This window comes from Protomyctophum bolini (genome assembly GCF_963924005.1).
Source record: "Protomyctophum bolini genome assembly, chromosome: 10".
Classification (NCBI taxonomy): Eukaryota; Metazoa; Chordata; class Actinopteri; order Myctophiformes; family Myctophidae; genus Protomyctophum; species Protomyctophum bolini.
This window is the reverse complement of record NC_137871.1, coordinates 33,380,504-33,388,689: the sequence shown is the minus strand read 5'-3', so window position 1 is coordinate 33,388,689 and position 8,186 is coordinate 33,380,504.

Here is an 8,186-nt window from a genome sequence, read left to right as displayed (position 1 = left end):
CGTTTAGAAACCAATGGATAATAGATTTCAAGGGCGATAGATCACAATACAAATCCTAATCATTCTTCATCCACACTGGGAGAAAAACAGCATCTGAAAGTTTGATGGTGCATTTTTTTACACGTGAGTGGCACTGAGTGCAGGGTTAGAACTTTTCCATTGCATGAGAGGCAGCCAGAAGGGTTCTTGTGCTGCCGTATTCGTGCGCATGCTGTTGCTTATCAGTGTGACGTCGTCTGTTAAGGCGTCAATGGAAATTGGAAATAGCCTACTCCAGTGTTTGGGGTCCTAAGGATGAATATACAAAATAAATATCAACATCTTAAAACCAAAATGTTGAATTATGGGTTTGAGCTCACATGCCCTTCTGATGTAAATCAAAAGGGGGGGGGGGGGGGGGGGGGGGAGGAGGAGTAGGACTAATACTGGGGGGGGGGGGGGAGGAGGAGTAGGACTAATACTGAATTGTGGGTTTCACATGCCCTTTTGATGTAAATCAAAAGGGGGGGGGGGGGGGTAACTACCTGTCAGTGCAGGGTAGTGTTGGCTGGGAGGAGGAGTAGGACTAAGGCCCTATATATACGTCCTCTTTTTGGGGGCGAGGGGGGTTCTACCTGTCAGTGGGGAGTGTTAGCTGATGAATGAATATCAACATCCTAATACGACCTAATACTGGGGGGGTCAAATTATGACAGGTAATTCCTGCTGTCAAAATAACACTTGAAATAATAAAAAAACACTTGAAATAGACACTCATGCTTTCCAAGGTGTGATTTGGGGTCCTAAGGATGAATACAAAATGTATATCAACATCTTAAAACCAAACCAGAGCTGTTCACATTCCAGGTCAAGCCCTCCTCAATGTGGACTCCCAGAAAGCGGAAAGAGGTACAGTCCCCATGTATGATTAATGGTGGAATGTCAGTTTTCTTCCTCCTGTAGTCGATGACAAGTTCCTGGGTCTTCGATTTGTTCAAGAGCAGGTTGTTTCCTCTGCACCAGTCAGTCAACTGCACCACCTCATCCCTGTAGGCGGACTCATCCCCCTTGGAGATGAGCCCTACTACTGTGGTGTATCATATCATATCATATCATATCATATCATATCATATCATATCATATCATATCATATCATATCATATCATATATCATTATCATCTGCTATCACTACAAAGATACGCACTGTCACCATCACAGGCACTTCATCCATTACATTATTACATTATTGTTTATTTGAATGTCCCAAACGTAAGTAGGCCTATAAAGAAACAAGGTTCAATGTGAAAACTGCGTTTAGATTTTGAAAGTCCTGTGTACAAAATAAAATGTTGATCTGAGACTATAGTGTTTAAATCTTTTGACCATATTGCCACATCATCATTTTAATGAGGCCCTTGAGACATGAGGGCAGCTGGAAATAGACAAGCAAAAGGATTTCTGCAAAATTCATGTAGGTACATTACCACTATTGATCGTTTCAGAGTCACAATCCACGGCCGTCTTCTGGTCCACTAGGGGGTCGCAAGCTAAATGATTGATAGTTAGGAACATGAACTAAATGGACCTTAATGGTCTGTAAGTTGTACAAACAACAACAGAATACAGAATACAAAACTCTGATGCTGGCATTCAAAGCAACCAAAGGTTACAAGGTATGGCTCCCCCATATCTTGCAAGTTTGATCGAACCCTACAAACCCTCCCGCTCACTCAGATCAGCCAACGCAGGGAAGCTGGAAGTACCCTCACTAAAAACGCCGGGACAACGCTCCACACGTCCCAAACTCTTCTCCCTTCTGGCTCCAAAACTGTGGAATGCACTTCCAATTGCAGTCAGAACTGCAGCATCACTCCCAATCTTCTGCCGTAGTCTGAAAACCCACCTTTTCAGACTCCATCATGGCCCATAGCACTTACCCTACCTACTTAGATAGCATTTATGTAGACTTAGATAGCATTTGATACAGATTTATAGCATGTTATGTAGGACAGCACTATAATTGCATTGTATGTAGCCATAGCACGTCATAGTACATATGTATAGCATAGTATAGTATATGTATAGTTTATACGTATAGTTTCATTATATAGATATTCCACTGTTACGTTCTTAGCTTACGCATGTTTCATGATAAATGCTTTTTATGTGATTTTATGTGATGTATGATGCTTTTTTGTTCTTGCTTAATGTAAGTCGCTCTGGATTAAGAGCGTCTGCTAAATGCCTAAATTGTAATTGGAAATTGTACAAACAAATGTAACCAAGTGGACCCTTACACTCCATTTGGTTACATTTGTACAACGTTAATTTAAGACTTTACAAATTTTACATTATAGATTGCGGTCCCTCTGGAGGACCCCAGTGTAAATAAGCCTTTTCTACGTATCTCAATCCTTATTCTACAAACACATTTCAATCAATCCCAGTGATAGGGATGCACGATTAATCTTGTGCTTCAATCAATGTTTTCTGGAGAAGCTTTCAGCACAGTTGGAAATATGTTGGAAATACTATAATGACATGGTTTGAACTAATGGGTCTTCTAATAAGAAGGCACTGTTTATTAGAATTCTGCATCTGCACGCAGCATTAGGGTTACTGTATAACAGGTTTAAGGTAAACCGTACCAGGAACTTGTATTGCAATATCGGAATCGGTCGATTTGACCGTGTGTAGCCTACTGTAATCGGATATTATCATATCAAAGTGTTTGTCACAGTTTTGTATCGTTGTATAAAAGTTTTATACTTCATCCTACTCCTTTTCGGACATTGTTTCTTTTGTAGTTGTTTTGTTTCAGTGTTTTCAAATTATGTCCGTCAAGCTGCCTTCAGCCATAGACCTTTTATATTCATTTAAGGCTTTCTGCTGAAGCTGCAAGCCTCTTATGCTGAACACCACTTTTTACATTAATTACAAATGCTTGCTTCTTTCGCACAAAATTCCCTGAAAAGTGATGAAGAGGCTTAGAACATAATGGTGACGTCCTCTTGACTCCAATTTGCAAGCTCCACTCAGCCCATTAGTTCTGTGGAAATAGCTTTATAAGATACATAGATAATTCAGCACGATGTACATTACAGTCAGAATCCGCTCAAACACTCATTCATCCGCAGATGTGTGTCTACCAGAAATCACGACTAGATGTATACAGAAGCCTCTTGACTCAAGCAGCAGATCAATATGACACACACGACAGGAATGGATTAAGACCTACAGGGGCCCCTGTGTCTAATCCATCCATGCACACAGGACAGACAGGTTCAATTACAAAATACAAATAAACATGATTTTAGTCAGTCACAGAGAGAGACAGAGAGGGGGGGGGGTAATAGGGGTGGAGTGATTGTTCCACAGATGTCCAGAGGAAACATGGTAAATGGTAAATGCTGCTTTTATATAGCATAAGACATGTGGCTGTGCACCTAAAGAGTCTCTTTTTTGCCAGATTGCCACTATAGAGTGTCGCAGTCCTGCCCTCTACCAGGGGTAGAGAGCCTACCTTCTAAGCGTCGTACGAAGCCAACTAGAGTTGTGACAAATCATGACAACAAACACAATTTTGTCTTTAAATAAATACTTTTTGCAATGTCTATGGAAAAAATGCATTGGGAATTATTTCCTGGGCCTGGCGTCGTCATGAAAGGGGGCGGGACTGCGACACTCTATACTTTTGTTCTTTTACGCAAGTCAATGTTATTAATTCCATACTTTTACTTAACACTTTTACTTATTGTAACATTGTATTGGGGAATCCTATGTTGGGAAACACTGATAATGCATTAGGCACAGTGTCCATTTGGACCCCAAGTGGTGTTAATGTCTTTCTGAAGGTACTTTTGCAAGTTGTGGCACTGATGATCTGAAATTACAATGATCATATAGATTATAGAGCATGGCGTCCTCATGTCACCTTCCCTGCCATGCATGAAATGCAATTCATTTCATTTTCAGCTACGTTTCTCATGGGCGATAAAAAGAGAATAGAATATAATTCCTATATTGTTCTCAGCAGAGATGGCATTTATCAGAGGTTAAACCTGACAGGAGCATACAGCACACACGCTGACACCACCAGTAAACAAACCCTTTCTCTATTAATTAAAAATATTGTGTTGTATTGACATGGGTGCCAACTCCCTTCATGTGGTTCATGTCTGCCCTATGCTAGCTGTCACTCCATAAAACATAACATGCAAAGAATATATTATATATGACTAATAATCTTTAAATAAGTAAAACATTGACAGCCTGTGAAGTTTGCATATTCATTTCCCAGGATAAACATTTGTAGAGATGCTAACAATTATCTGCACTGACATTTCACCAGCTGGCAGGATAAAGAGGCAATTAAGACTCCCGTCCACCCCCCCCCCCCCCAGATAGAGGTTGCAAACTGAAACTGACAGGTGAGCAACCATCTGATTCAAAGTGTAACCTGAGCTGAACCAGAACTATTGATGAAGTTACACACAGATTAAAAATGTATTTGTATTTTTTGGCACTGAACATTGGAACATATAATTATATTACAAAACACACACATTTCATTTAGGATTCATAAACTTCACAGGGCACTTTCAATTTCGCTTTATTCTGTATCATGTGTACTTGTGTAGCATGTCATGAGTACAATTTATATCCCAACCTGAAAATACATTTTCAGTTTACGAAAGAGCTGGAGGAGACAGAGAGGCCCCTGTTACTGAACAATATAAAGATAGAGCTATTTAAGCCCAAGCCCAAAACGAATGCTTGCTATGGATTCAGAATCATGAAAACCCCCTAGTTTGACATGTCACATGCTACGTAAAGCATAATGAAATTTAGAACATTTTGCCTTATAATGGTTGTTGATGTACCCGAACTTTCAGCAGCTGTCAAATATTTCCCTAGGGTGGTTGAATAGAAACCAATGTGGGATATGTTAGTAGACACCTTTACAAACACATTGGTGAAGACATTTCTTGGTAAGAAATGTATTCCCAGATTTGACATTAATCTGATAATATCCCCTGACTATAACAGTAGAAAATCACTTAATGCACCTTTAATACTTTTCACAGCAGCTTCTTTCTTCTCTTCTCCTCTATGGAGAAGAAAATAAAGACAGGAATTTCATGAAGGCCATTAAGGCCATCATGCCATATGGCCACTTTCTGCACTTCAGAAAACAATCTACCCTCCTGTGGATTTTGCTGTTTTCTCCTCTGCCTCGTCCTTGTCCTCGTCTGACACTGCAGTACTTTGTCTTACTCTATAAGTTAAAAAAGTTAGAGTTACAGACTGTAACTCTAACCTTTTTGTTTAGATTTTCAATTTAACTCCCCCTGACATCTGACAAAAAAAGCATAAATAAAGCATAAAACAATTGTATTTAAATTAACAATACAAACTAGGCATAAATAAATTAAAAAGGTATGTGATCAGTTAGTAGTATAGTGTAATGGCAATACATTGTAGTCATGTGTGAAAGTGGAGTTACGGCAGTTCTCAAAGTGAGGTCCAGACCTTCAGCACTTTAGAACAACTGGTGTAAGTTTACCAAAATGAACCAAAAGCAAACAAACTTGTTGTGTGGAGCAGAAAGAGATCGAGAGAGATGGCTCTGGTCAGCCTGCTTGAATACTCAAGGAGTAGTGTTTCCCAAACAATGGGTCGGGATACATTTTTGGGTCACAGGCCCAAAAACTTTAAAGAAATTGTGAAAATATAGCCTATATGTAGATTGGCTATTGTGGGAGCCAATTCAGGACTCCTGGATGGCCGCTGGATAACTAAATCAGGCAGTGATGTACAAAATAAGAACCTGCGTGTCTCTATACGCAGACAATGAATAAGGTGATATTTCCGATATCACTGTTCGATGTTAATTATGACCTCGTGGGAGGAAACGCTAAACAGGTTTGACTGAGCAGAGAAGCACAGTGACTTCCCACCTGACCTGTTTAACATCAAGGACAAGGTCTTTCTTGAGCGCTGCAGTGTTATTAGCTCCACAATCAGTCACGCACATACGTAGGTGGTGCATACAGTATATCGATCCTCTTTTGTGTCAGAAACAGAACCAAACACACACACGTCCAGTGGGGGAACAACAGACAGAACCAAACACACACGCGTCCAATGGGGGAAGACAGAACCAAACACACACACACGTCCAATGGGGGAACAACAGACAAGACAAAACAAAACAGACAAACACAGATGACCACAAGAATCAATTAATTCCACCCCCCATCCCCATCCCCATCTTCAAATTAATCCAGTTCTGATTGAGCGAGCGTATATGAACCTTTGGCTCAGTGACTCAGTCAGGAGATTGCAATGCATTATTCATTATATATAATAAACAGCTTCCCACCCACTGATAGTTATGCTTTGTATTTAAAAAAAAATGCAATCATCCTAACTCTTTAATTAATTATTTCCATGATCTTACAATTAATTGATGGTGTTGCTGCTCACATTTGTGCCAAACAACAAAGGCCAAGTGGCCTTGTCCCAAAAAAGTATATAATTCCAGATCTGATTCTTACCATTCTGCTCCCCACAAGGTTCATATCCTCCCCTACATGCAATCACTACATGATGCTCTCACATCTGGCAGGTCGCCTGTACCAGATGCTGATCTTTCCAGTGATTGGCGAGCCAGAAAAAGGGTGAATTTTTAAAGTCCAGTTTGGTCCTGCATGTCAAACACTGCAAACAGCCACCTATAAGTCCCATCATAAATCATCATAAATCTCACGTTCACAACTAACTGTGTGTGTGTGTGTGTGTGTGTGCATGCTCTCCAGGACAGACCGCTTTTTAGAATGGTCAGGCCTAAAGGTCAAAAACACGAAATGTGCTGTCTTGTACGAAAGGAGGAGTGGAGGGAACCGGTGGTACCACTCCAAAACAGACACACCCCCAGTTTTCACCATAGCCTCTAAACCTTTACGTGTATACGCTCTCCATGAGACATACAACTACTTTGGACATGAAATCAACATCGCAGGGGAATCTTGTCTGATTTTACATCTCGGCTGGACCTGATTGACAGGTGTCCACTGCCCCTGACTATGAAGTTGGAAGCAATCAGACAGGTGGCGCTCTCCAAAGTTCAACACCTGTTCTCTAATGTCCACATTCAAGAAAGGTCTGTGTGAGATGAATGACAATGAGTGAGCCTAGTGCGAAAATGGTTTGGACTCAACTCACACAGCACTTGCGACATCATTTTTCATCCACAGTGGGAGAGAGGGCTGGGAGTCCCAAACGTGGATTACCAGCATGAGGATTTCTCACCTCCTAAGAATGTTGAACAACGACGACAAGGATGTTAGGGAGCTGGCTCGATCCTCCCTGTTCCTGGACCTAAGGAGGCGTAAGGTCCCACTGGCCAGGGAGTTAGAGCCACACTTTCTTGGCTTCCGGAGGAAACCTAGCGGGAAACTGGACACCCGCTCCGCTGGCTTTGGGGTTTGGTCGGACTGGCCAGACCTAAATGACCTCTGTGTCCACACTGGAGTGTCCTTGGAGTGAGTGCGGTCTGACTCAGAGACTGTGAGGGTCTCCGAGGACATTATAACTGACCCCCTCACCCAGGTCAGTCACCTGCTAACAGCTACAGGTGCCAGACGAGTCCTCATGGATGTACACCAGCACTAACAACAACCACACTGGACTGGACTAAAACTCCAAGGGAAGCTTGCATGTCTTCCCCATGATGATCACTCCGTCTCACACGCATTCATCAAGAACACTGCAATCAATGAGGACATTATCACATTCACAGTTAAGGCCAGACTACAAGTCCTTCCCACCAGACTCAATCTATCCATCTGGTTCCCCACCACTCAGGTCCCTCATTGTTTGCATCACACCACCACAGAACAGATCACTGAAACACTGTCACACATCTTGAATGGATGGCATGGATACAAAGGAATGTATATGGCACGCCATGATAGAATAGTGGAACTCATAGCAAAGGATATATCAAAATACCATGCATCTTCAGTGAGAATGTACAAACATTCCAGGGTCATTCCATCCATGTTCCAACTCTGTGATAACTCAGATACCTTTACATCTCTACTACCATCTAATACACCAGATATTGTTGTGGTCGATGAAGAGTGTATATTAGAGATAGCCTGCACCTTTGACCACAGCCTAGAGGAAGCCTTTATGACAAA